Here is a 24,294-nt window from a genome sequence, read left to right as displayed (position 1 = left end):
GAGAATAAAACCCCGGAGGTGAGGCTGAGTCGAGTCCATGAATGAGAGCGTCCAGAGTCCGTGAGTGAGAGTCCAGAAGCCGTGAGTGAGCCCAGTCCCCCAGCCCGAGAACCGGCCAACCCGAGAGCCGCCCAACTGCCGGCCCAAGAACCGCCCAGCCTCCCATCCCGAGAACCGCCCAGCCCGAGAGCAGCCTAGCCTGAGAGCCGCCCAGCTGCCCAGCACAAAAGCCCCCCACACAACCCCTCCCCCCACACAAACCCTCCCCTCCACACAACCCCTCTCCCCCACAACTGCTCCCCCCCCACAACCCCTCACACCACAACCCCCCAAACCTTACCCCCACAAACCCTCCCACCCATAAACCCCCCTCTCCAAATCCCACAACTCCTCCCCCACAACCCCTCCCCCACAATCCCTCCCTACCCCCACAATCCCTCCCCACCCCCATGACCCCTTCCCACCCCCACGGCCCCTTCCCACCCCCACACCCCCCACTCACCCCCTCCCCCCACACCACCCTCTCACCCTCCTACACTCCACCACCCACACACACACACCCCTTCCCCTCCTCCCCTCCCACCCCTTTCCACACACCCTCCGTCCCTCCCTCCTCCCCCCTCCCTCCTAACCCCCTCCCCCTCCTCTTCTCTCGCACATGAAGAGGAGCTCCCCTTCTTGTGCTGGGCAATGAGGGGGAATGAGCCGCGCCTGCACAGTTAGGGACTATGGGTGAGTGGTGGAATATTGCGTTGGGGAATGGGTTGCATTGGGGGGCAAGGCCTCCTGTGTGACTGGGACCAAACGGGTCCCACTTAGTCTAGTATTAATATAATATGTAGGAGGTTGGTTTGTGTGTGTGTGTGTGTGACTCCGCAGGCCACCCCCCCCCCCCCCCCCCGCAACTGCATGTTGAGGGGACGGGACCCAACGGGTCCCACTTGGTCTAGTATAACAGATAAATGAAACCTCACAGTTAACATCCCCAGTGGCACCTAAACAGACAAAATAAAGCCTCAAAGAAGATAATTAAATCACATTTTTCCAAAGAGTTAAAATGTATTTATCATTACTCTAATATGCCTTCAGTTCTCATGAGCCACCTGGACAGGTGGTAATAAACAGTGAATTCCATTAGGTTGATACATGATGAAGTTGCTATCAAAAAGTTAATGACTGTGACTTATTTAGCACAAACATGAAATATTCTGAATTACAAGACAAACTTGAAGTTGTGGCATGCATCCAATTTGCTACTAGTTAAACCACAAAGTTCTCTGGGTCCATTTTGGAATGAACTTGATCCTTTTACTCAAGTAAAATAGTGCCCTTTTTCAAACAATCAGAAGGCAATTTTTCAAGATGTAGCTTATCTATCAAATAGCTCATGGGAAAAGCAAGATACAGGAAATGCAGTATGTAATTCTTCTTACTTCTTCTTAAGCCCGTTGCTCCTCTAGGAAGCATGGGCCATTGACAAATGTCCTCCACCTCACTCGGTTGTTGGCAGTTCTTTCGAGATTTTCCCAGTTGAGCCCACTCTCAGACATTTCTGTCTGGACACCTCTTCTCCAGTTGTTCCTGGGCTGATATGTAATTAGTTAATATTAATTTGAGGAAAATAGTTAGAAATATTAAAACAATTTAACATAGAACAGCAGGTGAAAAAGTCGGTTAACTAATAAAATGCTTTCTTTAGTTTTAATGATGGAAGCAATATTACTATAATAAAAATGCTCTTTACTTCTATAGAGCTTAATTACTAATTAATTCTGCGTATTGCAATATGTGGAATGAAAACTTTAAAAACAGCTTCCCAAAATACCTGGTCCTCCTTGTTATTGAAACACTGAGCCTCCAAAAACTAAACATACATTTAAAGTCAATTTGAGCTAAAATGATGCATACATTAATGTCTCGTTTTGTATGTTTTCTTTGTGACATTTATACAAAGTCCATGTCTCCAATATCTTACACAGAGTTGTCAGATAACAGATGAGACTGGGATTATTGTCTACTTCAAGGAAGAAAACAAATAAGAATGTGAATGTGAAGCAAAGACAGATTTGAAGCTAAGGTGTAAAAATGGGGGCAATGGGGTAATTCTGGATTTCTTCTGCAGAGCAGTAGCAAAATAACTTCCTCCTCCATTGTCAGAGTGAGGCCACATGCAAACTGGAGGAATAGCACCTCATAGCTTACAACCCAAAGGTATGAACATTGGATTTTCCAATTTTAGGTCACCCCCGCTCTTTTCCTCCCTCTCTCTTCCCAAAACCCCACCAGTATTTGCACCTCTTTCTCCCCTCCCTGTCCCCTTCCACCTACTTTCCTTTGCGCAATTCATCCCAATGGTATGGACATAGAATTTTCAAATGTTAGGTTACTACCAGAACCACCCTCCCTCCCCAACTTTACCGCTCTTACACTTTATTTCTGATCTGTGCCCCACCTGGATTTTCCCCCACCCCCACCCCTTCCACCTTAATTCTTTCCTCTAGATTCACAATTCACAACTCCGTAATCCTTTTGTCTCATACCTTCTGTTTTTTCATCTCTGGTCTTTGTCCATCCATCTGCCTATCAAACACCCCATCCCCTGTATCCACCTATTACTTGCCAGTCATTGTCCTAACCTTACACTCTTCCAGCTTCCCCCCCACACCCCCACTGCCATAATCAGTTTGAAGAAGGGTCCTGAGCTGAAACATTACCTATCCATGTTTTCCAGTGGTCCTGCTTGACCAGCTGAGTTACTCCAGCACATTGGGTCTTTTTTACAAACCAGCATCTGCAGTCCCTTGTTTCTCCAACTAAAACTACCTTCCTTGTCTGTATTTGAATGTGGTTCTTCTTGGGATTTAATAAACATGCAGTTTTTGTAATAAGTATCGTATACTGCAAAGAAAAGCATGTGACAATAATCCATCTAAAATGTGTAAGCTATTAAGTGTAATGTGTTATTCAATAGAAGTGAATAATTTGAGGTTGAAATTTACTCTCAGTCTTTAGGTGTCAGTGATAAAGTGGTAAAGCATCATGCATGCAGGTTCTGCTATCGCTTTAGCTCATTGCACATCGATTGCAATATTGTGATTCTCTTTCAGGGACTTAATAATTGCTGTTTCGTGTACTTGATCAAACAATGTCAGAAGATTAAGCAACACTCAGAGATCACACATTAACATTTATCTTTATCAAGAAATATAATTTCTGTGAATAAGAGATTAAAATAAGTGAAAAGAACACATTTTAATTCTCATTTTTGTCCTTCGTTACAGTAGGATGTAAATGGTGTTGTTTGACAAGATATTAGGGTAGGTGTTCAAGTTTGGTGCAAAACAGGCTCATGCGTCCAATCCCTTTCAAATTATTCCTCTCCTACAACAGGAATCACAATTTCTTGTTAATTGATGTGAATCAGGGTGGATTAATAAACTAATGACTGTATTGAGCTGGTTTGCCATTATTTATCGCCAATTGGAAAAAAAATTACTGATTGATCTTTTGAATCACAAAAGTGGGTTCTTTCCCTTTACCAATACCCAGAACATGCCGGAATCCCTGTTGTTTGTGATAAATATATAAACAACTTGGCAAAAATGTATGTAGAAAGGAACTGCAGATGCTGGTTAATACTGCAGATAAAGGGTTTTAAAATTCAAAGGAACCCATGATATTTCAAACTGTATTGGTTCAATGAGTTGCGTGATCGGGGAACAAGTTCAAGTCATGTGTAGGTAGGAAAACATTCTTCACACGTGAGAATCTATGTCACCATTCTGCAAGAACAAAGGGTTAAGCTTCAAGCTGAGTCAAATATGCTTTATGAAGAGGGGTCTAATACTTTAGTGTTGCTGAAGATTTGAGTGTCAAGCATTGCCAATTGAACACAAGAAATGGTGAAAAAAAAGATTTGGGAACTTTGGGGGGTGGGTGAAGTCATTTCTTTCATCAGTAATACTTTACTTCCCTGTTGCAATTAAGATATAGAATACAGCTTCCTTCAAAGAGCAGCTAGAGTATAACAAGGCATGGAGTCATGTGGTGAATGCTGATAAGTTAATTAGCTGCCAACTATAATGTGAATATCAAAACTATTAATTTGGAATAAGAAGAACCTTCTGATTATGCAGTTTCTTTGAGTGGGTGAGAATGATTTATGGGAAAGAAAGCTGCACATGAAGCTATATTGTGACAAGAAACATTTAATTATTAGTAGGAAGGAACTGCAGATGCTGGTTTACACCGAAGATAGACACAAAAAGCTGGAGTAAATCAGCGGGTCGGGCAGCATCTTTGGAGAAAGGGAATACGTGACGTTTCGGGTTGAGACCCTTCTTCAGACTGGTCTGAAGTTAGGTCTGAAGAAGGTTCTCGACACAAAATGTCATCTATTCCTTTTCTCCAAAGGTAGACACAAATGCTGGAGTAACTTAGCAGGTGAGACAGCATCTCTGGAGAGAAGGAATGGTCGACGTTTCAGGTCGAGACCCTTCTTCAGACTGACCTTTTCTCCAAAGATGCTTCCTGAGTTACTCCAGATTTTTGTGTCTATCTACTTGTTAATAATTGCTGTGGTCATTGTGTGTGGCAAGATTCTAGGTACTTTCTTGTGTCTGTAATCCATTCGACGCATCAACACACATTGACCACAGCAAGTGCCATGGCAGAGGGCATGTGCTGGTGGTGTGGAAATGGTTTCATTGTAGGGAACCTTAATTCACGTGGAGTCAAGAGAAATTCACCTTTCTGCACAACACCATTTAAAGTATCTAAAAACATTCCTTACATCTTGGGTGGGAGCTCTTTGATAGACTACAAACACCAGCAAAAGCAGAGTAGCAGCGAGCAAGATCCTTAATCCTCAGTTTACTAGAGGATTCCTAATGTACTCACAACCTCAAATTAGACAATATAAGGGACGGTTTAAGTTTTTGAAGATTGCTATCAACAACTGAAAATAGTCTGGCCTCACAATCAGACGTCAGGTCAGTACTATTGCCCATCAATGTGTGTAGTTTGTGCCTCTTAAACATGTACCTGTATAAGCGACAATATCTATGGGTTAATTTGAGTTGTCCCCCTATAACACTCTTTACAAGAAAAACCTTTTACATTTTGTTTCCTGAAAATCAATTTAGTAAAGCTGAGCACTAAAGGAAGCAAAAAAATGGCACAAAGTGCTGGATAACTCATTGGATGAGTCAGCATCTCGGGAGAAAATTGATGGAAGGGTCCCAAGCTGAAACGTCACCTATCTATGTTTTCCAGAGATTCTGTCTGGCCTGTTGAGCTACTCCAGCACTTTGCCTTTTTTTTGTAAAGCAGCATCTGCAGTTCCTTGTGTCTCCCCTAAAAGAAGCATCTTTGTACATGAAACAAAGGAATTATGTTTTTGTAATGTCTGGGCCCTGTTGGCTGATTTAATAAACTTTAGGTATCTGGCGTAAGGATATGCTGTACAGGTGTCTGGCACTGTAAGGCAGCGGCTTTACCGCTGCACCACCGTGCTGCCATTCTTGAAGGGTTTGGCTATAAAATGATGTCACTGCTAAGATGAATGGAGTACATTAAGTTGATGAAAAATATGCACAAGGAGATAAGAAGAAATATGTTTTAATGTATTGTGTGCAGTCCTGGCTGTCCATTGCCAAATGTGGGGGCTTTTGAGACAGTGAAAAGCAATTTTGTGTACATTTCAGTACAAAATCACCATACGTAAGCACTTAGATACACCTTAGATAAACACTCAGATACAGTATAAGTAAAGAGTAGTGGTACACTGAGACAGTATACAGAGTCACTGGTTTTGGGGCCATTTTCAAGTCCATTAATTAGTCAATCATCAATTAAAGGGCTAATTACAGGAGATGTGCTGTTACTATGATTTTGCTAGTAACCTCTGCCCCATGTAGGCTTCTTCAAATGTGATTCAAAGAGATAGAATGAATTTCGCTTTCAGATCATGGGGACTATGCTCTCTCTGCTGGATTAACACTCCCGTGTGAAATAAACTTTGGTAACTTCAATCAATTTCAGGCTGGGCAAAGCTGGTCTTAAATTAGTCATTGCAAGATGACTGATGTAGGAAGTTGAAAAATGCTTCACAGAAGCAGAAGTTGAAGCCCTTTTGAGGTTAACCGTTGCAAGGATGTTGCAGCAAAAATTTACTCTACCACTCATTCACCTGGCAGTGCTTGATACCAACATTAGATGCCTGAAATGGAAACTCTTCATTTCCACAATAAGCACCTCACTCACCTTGATTCACACCCCAAAAAGTGATAAATGATAGTTAAGTTATACAGCCACACACATTCATCATGATAGAGAAAGCTTTTTTTTCCCCTTGATAAATGATACAATAAACTTACTGATGCTACAAATGAATCAAATGCAGGTCGAAGAATTGATGCTGCAATATTGTCATCGAATTCCACCATGCACATCTCTTAGATGAGAGTTCAGGATTAGTGAACTTTTTCTTTGAGCACCTTAACATGTCCAATCATGAACTGATAGAGGATGCATAGTGAACAAATATAGTCTGTTTAAAATCCTGAAAGAAGTGGGACAGAGCAGACAAAAACAGACCAGCAACAGAGGATGATCGGTTATTGATAGAAGATTTGAGCAATATTGGGAAGAGAGCAAGACATTTTTTAAACTTTTAATTACACATGAAATGAACAAGTCATGAAGCAGAGTCCATAACAATATCTAAAATTAGATTAGTTAAATGATTGAAGAGAAAGATTATGATAGGACTTGGGAAGAAAACTGGATAGGCTGTTGGGGTGATTGACTACTTGTGACAAATGGCTATTTCTGTATTCCAATATCTGTCATTTCAAATTTTCTTCTGACTGGAAATCAAAGCTGAGATTTTTTATTAATAATATGTTTTGGCTGAATGGTATGATTCATGTCTAACATTGTCCATGTGGTCAATCTTTGCAATGCTTGATTACAATGCAATTAAAGAATCGATAAACACAAGGAAAAGGTAACAAAGAAAATCAGTTTTTCATTAAGTTATCCAATCACTCAACGCAGTACAAGTTGGGCGAGGTTAAATGACAAAAGAGGATGATGGTGCAAGGGAGTGAAACGGCTGGGTGGTGAGGGTCAATGATTCAGGGGGTAGAGTGGGACAGTAAAAGAATAAGGGATTGACCCAGAGTCTGAAGAAAGTTACCAACTGAAACATCACCTATCCACTTCCTCCAGAGATGTTGCCTGACCCATTGATTTACTCCAGCACTTTGTGTTCTATACGTGGGATGGACTCAGAGTGGATATGAATGTTGACAGCAAATTTCAAGTTGATGAAGATCAATTGGTTAAAAAAAATGGAGAAATGAGGCTTGTGTTGTGTTTCACTGTTCACCAGATCATGTTAAAGGGCCTGTCCCACTTGCCGATTTTGCCAGCATCATATCAGTGTCGCCAAAAGATTTTGAACATTTCAAAATCCAGCGGCGACAAAAAAGTGGTTGCGAGACTTGAAAAAACACCACGTGTCATACGTCATCACGCCACGTCACCACCATGTCTTTTTCGGTGACATGATACATCAGTCAATGATGCCGGCAGTCGCCAAAAAAAATCGCCAAGTGGGACAGGCCCTTAAGGATTGAGGGGTGTCAAAGGAATTAAATAGGAAATCTTTTGGGTGCACTCAATAGTAACATTGTCAGAAAAGCCGACAGAGTGACTGAATGTTTCTAGTGCATTCCCTTTTTGTATCAGCATTTATGGTTGCCAGCATTTATATATTTCTTTTAATTAATGAAAATATTTAGAAAATAATTTAGAAAATAAAAAAGATTATGCCATCTCTAAAAATAAAATGATAAATAAACTCCATGATCCAGATTATGTTGCGAAAATATATGTAAATGTAACGGCGTTCACGATTACCACTGTATATATCCATCAACAATGTGCAAAGACAGAAATCTTATAAATTGCCTTTCACAAATGCTGGTCAATGAATGTCATTCTTCAGTTAACCTCATGAAAATGGCAACCAAACTCAACCTCCCATAGAGTTTCAAGAAATTGCTGCTCCTAGTCATTAATTTCCAATTAATCCCATTAAAGAAGGTTATACCTGCTGCTTAAGAATCTATAAACATTTTTTTTATGATCGGATGTTTTTATTGTTGCAGAAAAAGGAATAATTTTCTTGACCCGCTGAGTTACTCCAGCATTTTGTATATATCTTAGGAACAATTTAAACTGTGGTGAGAGATCTTGCACGTTTCAAGCTCCACATAATGTCAGTATTTATTTACTCTTCCTTTCTCATTCTTCCCTCTTTCTCTCTTGTTTTATTTCTTGTTTTATTTCACTCCAAATGACCTGCTTTATATTTCTTAGATGATAGAGATAGGTTCTAATTCCCATGATTTACCAAGATCCCGGATGCCACTATGACCTCACTGTGTCAATATCATCTTCACATAATTTACAATACATAAAACAAACCGGGGAAACCCACACAGTCACCGGGAGAACGTAAAAACACCATACAGAGAGGATCGTGGTCAGGATCAAACCCAGGTATTTGGTGCTATAAGGTAGCAACTCTACCGCTGCGCCACCGTGCCGCCCATTATGTTAATTGTAGTACTGTCTATGCGCTCTGTCGGGTGTTGATCCACCCATGTTAACTTCACAAGCTGCTTGTTAAGTATTCTGATATCAGTAGAGTTCTTTAAATATGTTTGGCGTTTAGAGATACAGCATGGCAACAGACGTTTCGGTCCACCGAGTCCAGGCTGACCATCGATCACCCGTTCACACTAGTTCCACGTTATCCCACTTTCATATCAGCTCGTATCAGCTCTCTACACACTGGAGGTAAGTTCCAGAGAACAATTAACCTGCACACCCACACAGTCACAAGGAGAAGGTGCAAACTCCACACAGACAGCACCTGGGGTCAGGATTGAACCCTGGGTCTCTACGCTATGAGGCAGCAGCTCTACCCTGTTAAATGCAACAGAATAGCAATGTACTCCTAGTGGTCAGGATGGGTCCAAGAAGGGTCTCAACCCGAAACGTCACCCATTCCTTCTCTCCAGAGATGCTGCCTGTCCCACTGAGTTACTCCATCTTTTTGTGTTAATCTTTGGTTTAAACCGGCATCTGCAGTTCCTTCTTACACATACTCCTAGTGGTCCTTTAACTGGTCAATGGTTGTTATCAGCTGCACCCTAAGCCTTATTTTATGTTAGTAAGTGCAGAAATGGTCAGTGAGCAAATAGTGATGCAATAAGACATGCGCCTAATGTTGAAAGACATTAAGCAAGCTAATGCCAATAATTGGGTGGAATTGCTCAATACAATTTCCCAAGGGTGCTACTTCACCCTGAAATGATTACTGGGGTGATTTACTCTCAGTTAAATTGACACTTTACATGATTTGCGCATGAAAAAGTCGCTGACCAATCCACTTTCCGAGAGGAAAGGTTCTGTCAATTGAATAACCATTAACATGCTTCAAACAATAATGGGAGAAAACGCCATTAGTCTGGAGCTGAAAATGATGCATTGTAACTCAATCTGATGTTGAGAATGAAAGGCTAGAAACATCAAATAAACCAAACTGTGCTATTCTTCTGCAATTTCTTCTCTCCAAATGTCACTTACAATGATTGGATTATGTTTAAAACTGAAGCCTGGTCTTCTTCATGCTAACTACAGTTTTAGACTGGGATCTATCTGCTACATTGTTATGAGTTGATTTAATTTTGTGTAGACCAAGCGGTGCTGTGGGTTGGAGTATCTTCCCATGAAAAAATAGTCATCATTATGTGGAGTGGAATATTTAAAATTATGGTCCCAGGCTAATTGTTAATATAGACTCGGGTCAGGAAATACAAGCATTACGAGACGATTTAAAGCAATCGTGAAAACAATGTAGAACTAACCAATATGCTGTATCTTTCACAGATTTATAATGCCTGGATCGTGTAAGTTATATAATTTTCGTTGAACTATCATCGTGATTTGATCTGTCAGATAAGAGGGTACCAAATATTGCAAGATTCCCACTAACAAAGTCTGATGCTTTAAGGCTTGGAATACAAGTCTCATCTTAAATCTTAGACAACTTGTTTGAAGGAATATGTCCAATGAATAAATTGAGCCATTTTAAACAGTGAATTGTATCACCTTTCCAGATCAGAACACTTTACTGAATGCTTTGAGCTCTTGTAAAAGCAGATGAGTCTCTTTTCCTAAAGCTATTAATCTCACAAGATATTTCCATAGACGCAGTATATTGCTTTAAGTTGCTTCCTTTATATTCTGTAAATACATTTCACCATTTCTTAAATATATGATGATAATCTGATCAAGCTTTCTTGGCTTTTTCACATTGATCCACATGTTTTAATATTTCTGGAAATACATAAATTGTAAAGACTGGGGGTAGCATTAAACATTGGTAGGTAAATCAGAACAAATTTCTGAAATATCTTGCAGAAGATAATCAAAGATTTCTATATTTAAAATGATTTATTACAACACATTCAGGAAAGAAGCAAAACTAACTAGGGTGATCATAAGGTCTAGGGTGACCATTCGGCCCATCAAGTCTACTCTGCCATTTTATCATGGGTGATCTATCTCTCCCTCCTAACCCCATTCTCCTGCCTTTTCCCTATAACCTCTGACACCTGTACTAATCAAGAATTATCTATCTCTACCTTAAAAATATCCGCTGACTTGGCCTCCACAGCATTTGGTGGCAAAGAATTCCACAGATTCACCACCCTCTGAACAAATACATTTCTCCTCATCTCCTTCCTAAAAGAACGTCTTTCAATTCTGAGGCTATGACCTCTAGCCCTAGACTCTCCCACTAGTGGAAACAGCTCTCCACATCTACTCTATCCAAGCCTTCCACTATACTGTATGTTTCAATGAGGTCCCCCCTCATTCTTCTATACTCCAGCAAGTACAGGCCCAGTGCCGACAAACGCTCATCATAGGTTAACCTGCTAATTCCTGGGATCATTCTTGTAAACCACCTCTGGACCCTCTCCAGAGCCAGCACATCCTTCCTCAGATATCGTGCCCAAAATTGCTCATAATTTTCCAAATGCAGCCTTATCAGCGCCGTATAGAGCCTCAGCATAACATCCCTTATGATCCCATGGGGGGTACATAATGAGATCATTATTTCTCTTATGGAGTCAGTTTGACAGGATAAGTATCATAGCGTCATACAGTGTGGAAACAGGCCCTTCAGCCCAACTTGTCCACACCAACCAATATGCTCCATCTACACTAGTCTGTGTTTGGACCATATCTCTCTAAACTTGTCCGATCCATTGCACCACACAAATATGCCAATAGTCAGATTTCATACAGCATGGAAACAGGCCTTTTGGCCCATCTTGCCCACGCCAACCAACATGCCCTATCTACACTAGACCCATCTGCCTGCATTTTGCCATATCCCTCTAACCCTATCCTATCCAACAGTTGGAGAGTTTAAAACTATGGGTGTCAATTTGACAGAGTGAACATTTTTTACCATGTGTTGAGCTAGCCATTATATTTGGAAGAGCCCACTGGGGTATGCAGAGTATTCAGAATGTAACATCAGCTGGCAAGTAACACTTGACCAAATTCAATGATGCATCAATGCAAGTAAAATGCAATTGTATAGCAGCAGAAATAAAAATTCCTCTTTCATATTTGCTATTTAAAGGAATTATCTACAGATTGTTAGTTCAAGTAAAGTGGATCTGCTATCTTATATGATTTGAGTGTTGGTAAAGTCTCAAGCAAGGAGCTCCTTGAATCTGAGTTGAGCTATACTGCTGCTACCAGGTAAGGATGGAGTATGTTAGTGAGAATGTTGGGGGAAGCACAATCTACCAAGAGAGTGGGAGGGGAGGGGGAGAAATGTCAAAGTGATTCTGAGTGTAATTCTCTGACAATATGTCAACATTAATTAATCCTTGAAGTATCGGCAACTCTTTAAAATCCTTGGGCTAGAAACCATTTGGTCCTAGGAATCTGTTACATTTTTGTACAATTATTTTCTCAATTGTTATTATTTCCTTGAGTTTGCCAAATCCCCCATTCTTGGAAATATCAGCTTTCTCTGGCATATTATCCACTTGCTCCATAACTATCAGTAATCTCTTGCACACTATTCATTCTCTTAACTATAATCATTTGATATTGTTATTTAAGATGGTCATTTAATATTGTTAGTTAAGATAGTTCATAATTTTCATTTAAAATACAATCATTATTGGTTTTGAAGTTGATCTAATTTTTCCAAATAATATTGTACAAATAAGTGGATTTTGTTAATATTTGTAAATCCCAATTTAAAACCCATTCTATAGCTCTTATTCTTTTTCTATATTGCCATCTTTGGTTTCCATTGCATCTCTCCCAGTTACCACGATTCCTGATGATTTTTTTCTCTTCTTGTACAGTTTTTTTCCTTTTAGTTTCACACTTTCCCTTTAGTCGTTTGCAGTATTTTTCAGAGTAAACAATGATTTTATATCAACCATCTTTCTGAACATATGTCACCGCTCTGTCTACCATAGACATTATTTGTTGTTTCAATTTGACGTCAGCCTCATGCCACTGTAGAACCTGTTTTGTATTTCTGTTGTCCGAACTTTGCATCAAACTCCATCACATTAAGATTGCGATTAGATAAATGTTTATGTACTATCACAACATCAACCTAATATGGCTCATTAGTAAATCTAATACGACCTGCTCCCCTGCTGTTTTTTTGGTCAATATTCTTTCAATAGAGATTCATAATTTTTCTTGACATAAGCTAGACTGCTTATCCCATTTCACAAAATAGTCAAAATGCCCCATTAAAACCACTGTACAGTCCTCTGCAAAAAAATATAATTATGCAGTAGCTAACCATTCATTCACTTTCTATCTACTTTCACCCAGTATTAGTCGACAGAAAAAAGAAATAATAGCAAATAGAAATCCGCATTTATGTTTGGAAGTTGTAACAATTTATGTCAGTGAATTATTATTGGTAAACCATTAAGAATAAAAAACCCACACTGAACTCTTGGAAATTGCCATGCGTCCATGACAAATGGAGATCTTTAGACTTTATAAATACATCATGGAAACAGGCCCACAGAGTCCACGCTGACCAGCGATCAGGGACAATTTACAATTTTTCATGGAAGCCAATTAACCTACAAACCTGTACGTCTTTGGAGTATGGGAGAAATTTAGAGCACCCAGAGAAAACCTATGCGGTCACAGGGAGAACATACAAGCTCTGTAAAGACAGCAGCTATAGTGAGGTTCGAACCTGGGTCTCTAGTGCTGTGAGACAGTAAAGCCCCTGTCCCACTTATGTGTCCTTGGCATGCTAATTACACGACCTCGTGGTCGCGTTGAGGCGTGAACTCGTGGTTGCGTTGAGGCGCAACGGTCCCGCAAAGGTCGCTCGCGACTTCATGCGCCCGCACAGCCATCTGGAGCGCGTGACGTTATTTGAAGATGGGCACAAAATGCAGGAGTAACTCAGCGGGACTGGCAGCATCTCTGGAGAGAAGCAATGGGCGATGTTTCGGGTTGAGACTCTTCTTCAGTCTGAAAGAAGGGTCTTGACCCGAAACGTCACCTATTGCTTCTCTCCAGAGATGCTGCCGGTCCCGCTGAGTTACTCCTGCATTTTGCGTCTATCTTCAATTTTCTTCGCCCCGCTCTGGGAGTAGAAATGGAGGCGGATCCGGACCGCAACGGCCGTGAGCCCCAGGCCAAGCTCGGCGATCGTTTGCCTGCTTCTGCTGCTGTTGAGGGTGAGACGTTGCATCGCGCCAGCGTCTTGGGCCTGTCCCACTGTGGCCGTGTGTTACGCGACAGGCCGGTGGCATGCGAAGATTTCGTTCACTGCAAAATTTCTGAGCGCCGCGCGATACCGCGCACAACTCCATGCCCCTCCACGCATCTCAGTGGGACTGGCCCCGCGAGGCCACACGATGGCCGTGCGCCTCAATGCGACGAAGAGATCATGTAATTTGCGTGCCAAAGACACGTAAGTGGGACAGGGCCTTAACTCTGTCACTGTGCGCATTATATGTAATGTAAATGAAAGATTGCTGGTTTCCGTAACCTCAGGATGTCCCAGGACAGCTAGTGATGAAGGATCTTATAGATTATTATAATGGAGGCAATGGATATATATATAAAACATAAACACAAGGAAATGCAGGTGCTAGAATCTTGCATAAAACACAAAGTGCTGAAGTAACTCAGTGGGTCAGGCAGCATGTCTGAATGACATGGATAGGTGATGGCACTCCTTTGGACTCAGTACATAAAAAGGATTGGGTGACAAGTTGACTTTCTATCAACTTTGGGACAAATAGATATCAACCTTCGAGTATCAACCTAGAAATAAAAATGCAAGCGCTGGCTGCATTCAAATTAAAGTTTTTAACATCTCAGTGAATGGCATGAGTTCAGCCGTGAAGTTAATAGATGAAGTTGTCCATTATCATTTTTCAAGGCATCTGTCTTATTTGGTATATGAATTTTATATTCTTCACTTGAATAAATTAAAACATTTACCTGTTGACAATAAAGTGAAACCGTTTTCTTCATAAGTTGTCATGGCTGTGACTACTTACTTTCTTTCACAATACACATATGGTCAAAACTTCAATAACCTCACTGAAAGTCATTTGGCTTGTTTTGATAAACCACCTATCATTCTGGCACTGATATTCCTCCTCTGGAAAGTGTCTAGACTTGCCACTGCAGATATGTGCATAGCCCCAATGTGCATTGGTGACTAGCATTGTGGTGACAACTGTAGCTCACAAGACCTTAAAGGGCTTTTCTTACTTGCCGATTTTTTCGATAACTGCCGGCATCATACCAGGGTTGCCAAAAGATTTTGAACATTTCAAAATCCAGCGGCGACAAAAAAAATGTTGCGACACTTGAGGACGCTCTGTGCGTCAATAGGTCTTCACGCCGTGTCACCCCGCAACTTTTTCGGTGACCTCATATATCAGTCAATGATGCCGGCAGTCTCCGAAAAAATCGCCAAGTGGGACAGCCCCTTAAAGCTCCTATCTATTGTAATTTTAGGTGGGTGAGGAGCTCATTAAGCTCGATTCATTTTTTACAATTTGTTCTCAGGATATGGGTTGCCCTGGCAGAGATCAAATTGCCCATTAGTGCGTTTGAACTGAGTGGCTTATTCAATTCAGAGGGCAGAAATGGTTCAATCATTTTGTTGCATATGCCTGGAATAAAATAGGAAACTGAGCAACAGTTTTCTTCCCTCAATTACATTAGTAGTCCAGAGATGATGGAGTAACTCAGCGGGACAGGTAGCATCTCTGGAGCGAATGAATGGCTGAAGTTTTGGGTCGAGACCCTTCTTCAGACTGAATAAGTCTCGACCCGAAACGTCACCCATTCCTTCTCTCCAGAGATGCCCTCACATTCTGTACAACCTGACCTCCCGGTGGCTCAGCACTTCAACTCCCCCTCCCATTCCGTATCCGACCACACTGTCCTGGGCCTCCTCCACGGCCAGAGTGAGCAACACCGGAAATTGGAGGAACAGCACCACATATTCCGCTTGGGGAGTCTGCATCCTGGTGGCATGAACATTGATTTCTCACGATTCTGTTAACCCTTGCTGTCTCCTCCCCTTCCTGCCTCAGCCCTCGGGCTCCTCCTCCTCCTTTTTCCTTTCTTCTCCCCACCTCCCCCACCCCCTATCAGTCTGAAGAAGGGTTTCAGCCCGAAACGTTGCCTATCTCCTTCGCGCCATAGATGCTGCTGCACCCGCTGAGTTTCTCCAGCATTTTTTTGTACCTTCGATTTTCCAGCAACTGCAGTTCCTTCTTAAACACTGCTACCTATGTCGTTGAGTTAATCCAGCATTTTGTGTCTACTTTCGGTGTAAACCAGCATCTGCAGTTCTTTCCTACACATTTAATAGTCCAGAGAACTCTTTATGACTATTCAGTAAAGGGCCTGTCCCACTTACGCGACCTTTACAGGCGACTGCTGGCACCCGTCATAGGTCGCCAAAATGTTCAACATGTTGAAAATTCAGCGGCGACCAGAAAGACGCTACGACTCTTTAGAGACCTCTCGAGACCATAGGAGACCTCTCACAACCATACAGGCGACCCCTGGCGACATGTCGTGGGTGACCTCTCACGACCATAGGAGACCTCTCACGACCATACAGCCTGTATGGTCGTGAGAGGTCTCCTATGGTCCTGAGAGGTCTCCAATGAGTCGTAGCGTCTTTCTGGTCGCCGCTGAATTTTCAACATATTTAACATTTGGGCGACCTATGACGGGTGCCGGCAGTCGACTGTAAAGGTCGCCTAAGTGGGTCAGGCCCTTAAGTTCTTGATCATCACTGCTGAAACTATTATTATCATTATGGTTTATTTTCATGATCTGGCTTTAATTTTACACTATTAGACCTCAAACAAAGTAAATATGAAAATGGAAATTCTATTCTGTTACAAGATGCTGAAGGCACTTTCAGTTACAGTTCAGTGGAGCATGATTCATTTGCATTCCACTCAACTGCATCAAATACTGACACAAACTGTTGGAGTAACTCAGTAGGTCAGACAGCATTTCTTGAAGATGTTTAGGTTGGGACCCTTCTTCAGTCTCGACCAAAAACGTCATCTATCCATGCTCTCCAGAGATGCTGCTTGACCCGTTGAGTTACACCAGCATTTTGTGCCAGTTTTTGTAAACCAGCATTTGCAATTCCCTGTGTCCATATCAAAAACTGAATAGCTCAAGCAAAAGCATTTAAAGAATGCTTTTGAGGATTTTTTTAAAATTGGTTCTTGGGGGTAGAGGAAAATGAGTATTTCATCTGCGTCCTCAAAGAATTACAGGCCAGGTGAAGACCCCTGAGTATGTTTCCCACATCATCTCCATTCATGCCCCAGTCCACTGACCTGGACAGCACAGGTACCAAACTATGTTATATCTGCCAAGACCATGTGTACAATGCTGGCAACTCACTCAAGGCCAGTTCCTCAAACGTTGGCAACATTTAAATTGCCCAGATGCGCGCACTAGTGATGGATTCTTCAAGTAATATATTTCTGGCAAACCTGTAGGAAAAATTGAAATTATCTTTCTATCCTCTTGTACATAACTGACCCATATATATCCATAGGAGGTTCAAACATCTTGTGCCTCTTAGTGAAACCTTGATGTAGCCTTTAAGGGACTTAACACTAATGCATAGACATCAAAACTTTTTCTTCTTTGCGCTTGGGGGTTTTTTCTCAGACGATTTTGTTAAACAAAAAGACCTTTCATGTCTGAGACCGCAATCTGAAAACAGTCTCTCTCTCTCTCTCTCCCTCCCTCTCCCTCTCCCTCCCCCTCTCTCTCCCCCTCTCTCTCCCCCTCTCTTTCCCCCTCAAACATATTAAAAAAATAACCTGAAGAAAGTTACCAAATTTACCAAATTTCACAATCAAATCCTAGCCTCTTTTCATTCAGTTGAGAAGTCTACTCAAAGCCATCATAGTCACAGTCATACAGTATGGAAAGAGGCCCTTCAGCCCAAATTGCCCATACTGACTAACATGCCCCACCTACATAGTCCCAGCTGCCAGCATTTGGCCCATATCCCTCTAACCTATCCTATCCATGCACCTGTTTAAATGGTTCTTAAATGTTGTGATAGTACTTGCTGGTACTAGGGACATCTGAATGGGCCATAGAATCTCTCTGGAAGGCGTCAGGTACAATTTAATGAGGCACCACCTGACAGAGTTAACTCATATTACTGCATTTCGTTGTCTCTGTACTGTACACTGCACAATGACAATAAAGTTGAATCTGAATATAATCTGAATGTTAGGACTAGAATCAAGAGTGTTACCTACTTCTAATGTTCTGTGATCAAATAGTTGCAATCAAATGATATATGTCATTGTTTAAAATTATTTTCTTAATAAGTCTATTTAGATCTTTAGAACCGACAGGGCGTGGTCCAGTTGCATATTTACTATCCTTTTGTTTAGAGCAACACAGAAAAAAAATCACAATATAAAATATATCCAGAAGCCTAAATGATATAATTAAAGTCCATGTTAGGCGCTTCCCCCTCCTGGTGAATGCTATGTACTTACCTTTCTCTGTTTCTCTCCCAAGTGCAGGCCTCGTGGCTGTGAGTCTGGAATCGAGGGGTTAAAGGCTCCTGTACCCGATTGGCCAAGCTGCGTCAGGTGACGGGTGACTCATCTGAAGTATAAATACCAGAGCTTCCCAGGATTCTCTCTCTTCTTCGTCGACCCTGACTGATGAGCAGACTGCTGGTGTGGGCCGAGGAAGCCTGACCACATGGCATAGAACTTTGTGTATTTTCACCATTCCTTGTTAACAGATATTGAATTGGGACGGATAAGGGCTGACCTTAGAGTTTTTGTGTATTTTGGTTTCAGGGTTGTATCTCTTTGTGCAGGTTTTGGAGTCTCCGGTTTGACGGCCCATTGCGTGGCTGGCTGGAGCATTGTTAAATTGTTTGTCGGTTTATCCATATCCCTGACTGGGTTGTTTAAATCAGGTTTGGGTTTTGTGTTCCAATGAATAATTAAAACTGTTTTTGAACCTGAACCTGGTTTTTGACTTGTGTTACGCGGCTCTGAAGTACTTGCATTCGGGAGTCGTAACAAAATGGGGGCTCGTCCTATGTTTTGAGGACCCTAGACGTTTTTAGGGGGGGGTTTTGGTAGGCTTCTGGACTGAGGAAGTCTGTGTGTTGTGAGGGAATTTTTTCTTCCCTGTTTGTGGTAGCATTAGTGCCCAAGTTTTAGCTGGTGGTTTGGGGCTACATTAGAAATGGAATTTAAGGTGAAAGAATTTGTTGAGGCTCCTAGTCGGGAGTTGTTTGATAGATGTACGAAAGAGCATTTGATTTTACTGGCTGATAACTATGCCATTACTATTGACAAGCATTCAAAGAAACACTCCATTAAATCGGAGTTGTGGGCTGCGTTGGTGGAGGGTGGAGTTTTGCCTGGTGGTGCAGACAGTCCCCCACCTTCTGTTCAGCCAGTTCAGAACATGGAGGCCGTCATTAAACTGAAGGAGATGGAGCTTGAGTCACAGAGAATTGCCTCTTTGTTAAAAGAGAAAGAGCTCATGCATGTTCTTGAAATGAAACGGCTTGAGGAGGAAACCAAAAGGGCTGAATTTCGGCTGCGGGAAAAAGAAATAGATAATTCCCGGGTTTCTTCTAGGGAACGGGAGTTTGATATGAGCAAGAACATCCGCCTGGTTCCCCCGTTTTGTGAGGAGGATGTGGACAAGTTTTTCACAGTGTTTGAACGGGTGGCTTTGTCCTTGAAGTGGCCTAGGGACGTGTGGACCTTGCTATTGCAGTGTGTCCTTGTGGGTAAAGCACGGGAGGTGTACTCGTCTTTATCTGTTGAAAGCAGTCTGGACTATGAGTGTGTGAAGTCTACAGTATTAAGGGCTTATGAATTAGTTCCAGAGGCGTACCGGCAGAAGTTCCGGCGCTTTAGGAAGTTTGATAGTCAGACTTATGTGGAGTTTGCTAGGGAGAAGGAGGCACTTTTTGACAGGTGGTGCGCTTCTCAAGGAGTGAAGGATTTTGAGCTACTGCGGGCCTTGATGATTATGGAAGATTTAAGAACTGTCTCCCTGAGAGGGTTACTACTTACCTTAATGAGCAGAAGGTGAATGAGGTGTCTAAGGCTGCGGTGTTGGCAGATGAGTATGTATTGACTCATAAATCTGATTTTGTTGGGCGATCCTATAGTTTTGGTGCACGGCCGGTTGATCATGGTGGTGTCGCCGGTGGCAGTGTCAAAGCTGTTTCTGTGCCTGCAAATGGCAGCACGTTGATACAGGGGGAGGTCCGAGCGGATAAGGTTGACGGAAATGTGAGGACTAATGAAGGTCCTGTGTGCTACTATTGTAGAAGGAGAGGGCACATGTTAAAGTCGTGTCCCGTTCTGAAGCAGAAAAATGCAAAGCCTGTGGCTTTGGTGGGTGCACAGAAGGCACCTGTCGTACCTGAGGTGCCTGAGTCTGATGAGTGTAGGAATTATTCTGCGTTCATCATGAATGGTTTTGTTTCTCTAGAGGATGGGGGTGATAGAGTTCCAGTATCCATCTTGCGTGATACTGGTGCTACTCAGTCCTTTATATTGGATGGTGTACTGCCGTTTTCTGGGGAATCATCGGTTGGGTCAAGTGTCCCAGTGGTAGGATTCGGGATGGATGACATGGTAGTGCCTTTGCATACCGTGCGTCTCGAGTCCGAGTTGGTTTCAGGCCGGGTAACTGTTGGGTTACGGCCGTGTTTTCCCGTTGGGGGAGTTTCTGTGATTTTGGGGAATGACTTGGCAGTAGGTAGAGTTTTAGTCACTCCTGAGGTGACGGCTGTTCCGATGGTGCAGAGTCCTGATAGATTGGCTATGCAGCATCCAAAGGTCTTCGCAGCTGGTGCTGTCACGAGGGCTATGGCTAAGAGCCAGGCGAAGTTTGAGGATGTGGTGGACCTGAGTGAGAGCATTTTTGGGGATCAGGATGATAGATCCTGTGTTGTGAAGGGTGTTTCTCCATCTCAAGATGGGATAGTGTCTGGAAATGTGCCGGTGTCACTGTCACGTGACCGGCTGGTTGAGGAGCAAAAGAGTGATCCAGGTTTATCTGATCTGTTCGACTGCGCAGTGCCTGAGGGGGATATGGATTCCACAGCAAAGGGGTATTTTCTAAGGGATGGCTTACTGATGCGAAAGTGGTCTCCCTTGGATATATCTGGGCATGATGATTGGAGCGTGGTTGATCAGATTGTGATGCCTCGTCGGTATAGGGACGAGATACTCTGTTTGGCTCATGATGGTCCTCTGGGTGGACATTTGGGGGTCAATAAGACGTATGACCGCATCTTACGGAATTTTTTTTGGCCAGGGTTGAAAAAGGACGTGAAACAGCACTGCAGGTGTTGTCACATTTGCCAGGTGGCAGGAAAGCCAAACCAATCGATTGTTCCTGCGCCTTTATATCCAATCCCTGTGGTCGGTGAGCCGTTTGAGCGGATTCTAGTTGATTGTGTGGGCCCTCTACCTCGGACAAGGGTGGGCAACAAGTTTTTATTAACAATTATGTGTGCGACTACCCGCTTTCCGGAGGTGGTCCCTTTGCGTAGAATTACTGCACCTGCAATTGTTAAGTCTCTCACTAAGTTTTTTTCGTTGTTCGGTTTGCCCAAGGTTGTGCAGAGTGACCAAGGTACCAACTTCATGTCGAAGGTTTTTGGTCAGGTAATGAAGTTGTTAGATATTAAGCATTGTTACTCCAGTGCGTATCATCCTGAGAGCCAGGGAGCTCTCGAGAGGTTTCACCAGACTTTGAAATCTATGTTGAGGACTTACTGCCTGGAGTTTGAAAAAGACTGGGATGAGGGAGTTCATCTGGTTATGTTTGCGGTGCGTGAGGTCGTGCAGGAGTCTTTAGGGTTCAGTCCTGCTGACCTGGTGTTCGCGCATACTGTACGTGGTCCGTTGAGGGTCCTGAAGGAGAAATGGTTGCAGGAGGATACAAAACGTAGTATTTTAGACCACGTCTGTACTTTTCGCTCTAGACTGAGGAGGGCATGCGAACTGGCAATGGGTAATCTTGCCTCTGCTCAGTCTAGGATGAAGGACTGGTTCGACAGGAAGGCTTCTAGTAGGAATTTTTCTCCAGGTGACAAGGTCCTGGTGTTGTTGCCTATTCCTGGTTCCAGTCTGCAGGCTCGGTATAGCGGTCCCTATCAGGTGGTTAAGAAGGTTGGTGAGAGGGATTACGTTATTGGTACCCCTGATCGGAGGCGTAAGACTCAGCTCTGTCATGTTAACATGATGAAACAGTACCATGAGCAGGAGCCTGTGGAGGTTGATGGGTCGGAGCTATGTCCTTCTAAGTCTGTTTTGGCTGCAGTGGTGCTGCCCCCTGACACGGGTGGTGATGTGGGGGAGGCACGGTTGTCTGTGGCAGTAACGCAGGGAAAGCTGAGTAACTCTGAGGCTTTGGAGACGCTTCCCTTGCGGTTGTCTCATTTGACTGGCATATCCGTGGTAAGGATGATGTATTGGCTGATGCATTGTCGCGCCAGTGATGTCTGTGCTACTGAATAGTTGCTGAAATTTGGTGGTGTTTTTTAGTTCATTTTCAGAAACTTATTCAGTATCTTTGGGTGGGGGTGTTAGGCGCTTCCCCCTCCTGGTGAATGCTATGTACTTACCTTTCTCTGTTTCTCTCCCAAGTGCAGGCCTCGTGGCTGTGAGTCTGGAATCGAGGGGTTAAAGGCTCCTGTACCCGATTGGCCAAGCTGCGTCAGGTGACGGGTGACTCATCTGAAGTATAAATACCAGAGCTTCCCAGGATTCTCTCTCTTCTTCGTCGACCCTGACTGATGAGCAGACTGCTGGTGTGGGCCGAGGAAGCCTGACCACATGGCATAGAACTTTGTGTATTTTCACCATTCCTTGTTAACAGATATTGAATTGGGACGGATAAGGGCTGACCTTAGAGTTTTTGTGTATTTTGGTTTCAGGGTTGTATCTCTTTGGGCAGGTTTTGGAGTCTCCGGTTCGACGGCCCATTGCGTGGCTGGCTGGAGCATTGTTAAATTGTTTGTCGGTTTATCCATATCCCTGACTGGGTTGTTTAAATCAGGTTTGGGTTTTGTGTTCCAATGAATAATTAAAACTGTTTTTGAACCTGAACCTGGTTTTTGACTTGTGTTACGCGGCTCTGAAGTACTTGCATTCGGGAGTCATAACAGTCCAATTGAATTAATTTGTAAGGCGTTTGTACGTTCACCCCGTGACTTGCGTGGGTTTTTTCCAGGATCACCGGTTTTCTCCTGCACTCCAAAGATGTTCAGGTTTGTCGGCCAATTGGCTTGCTATAATTGTAAATTGTCCCTAGTGTGTGTAGGATAGTGTTAGTGTGCGGGGATTGCTGGTTGGCGGGGACTCAGTGGGCCGATGGGCCTATTTCCGCACACTATCTCAAAACTAATAAACTAAGCTAAAAAACATCAAGCATACAGCTGCTCCGTTATTCCCTTGGGTCAATGTTTTGAATGTCCACTCCCACAGTGTGGAGCTTTGCCTGCCTACCAGCATACTGTGACAAGGGCTGATTTTCTGTCCATTAAATTGAATCAGGAAGTACATTGGCAACATGAATTTGCAAAATTAGTCGTGTAAGCCTACTCGTAACAGTACGATATCAATATGTAAATTTTGCTGTAATGTCTTTATGCCCACAGCAAGCGTGTTCTACTCTGTTCAAGCTCATTATCACACTATTCGTTTTCTGGCATCACGGATGGCGACAGATTGCCTGGTTTTGTAAATTTAAATTGTGTTCTTTCCCTTATGGGTGGGAGAATTCATGGAACTATGACACAAGTTTTATTTAGCTTTGAATATTTAAAAGTTCCTGGGAAAAGGACATGACCAAATAAGATAAATATCTTCTGCTCTTGTGAGGGCCTGAGCTGGAGCATCCCTAGTGGCGGCTATAACTTTAAAGTAGACCACAGAGTGTTGATGATGCATAACAACACAGCAGAGCGTCTGAAAGCTGTCTTCTGCATATGTTCAGCCACAGAGCAGCAACTCCTCGCTAAGAAGTGGAGACCATGAATCAGACCAGTTGTGATCTTGTTCCCTGACAGAGCGGATACAAGTGCCCATATTACTAGTCTTGCCCTTTAGTTAAATTCTTCCATGTTCCTTATCACTGTAGCAAATTTGTGCAAATTAAGGTGCCACAAACTGCATTTAAAAGAATTAGGAAATATACAGTAAGCCCAAGTTTTGATGGATTCTGCCTGGGGCTCCACAGAGAATTGCTGGCATTTGTAAACTGGCATTTCTGTCATCTCCAACGTGATCCCACCACCAGTCACATCTTCTCATCTCCACCATTTTCCACCTTCTGCAGAGACCACTCCCTCTGCAACTCCTTGGTTTACTCATCCCTTCCCACCCAAACCACCCCTTCCCCAGGTACTTTATCCTGCAACCACAGGAGATGTAATGCCTGTCCCTATACCTCCTCCCTCACTTCCATCTAGGGACCCCAGCAATCCTTCCAGGTGACACAGTGGTTCACATGTACCTCCTCTAACCTTATCAACTGCATCCGGTGTTCCCGATGTGGGCTCCTGTACATCGGCAAGACCGAGCGTAGACTCGGCAACTGTTTCGCCAAACA

This window comes from Amblyraja radiata, chromosome 6, assembly GCF_010909765.2.
Source record: "Amblyraja radiata isolate CabotCenter1 chromosome 6, sAmbRad1.1.pri, whole genome shotgun sequence".
Taxonomy (NCBI): domain Eukaryota; kingdom Metazoa; phylum Chordata; class Chondrichthyes; order Rajiformes; family Rajidae; genus Amblyraja; species Amblyraja radiata.
This window is presented reverse-complemented; position numbering follows the sequence as displayed.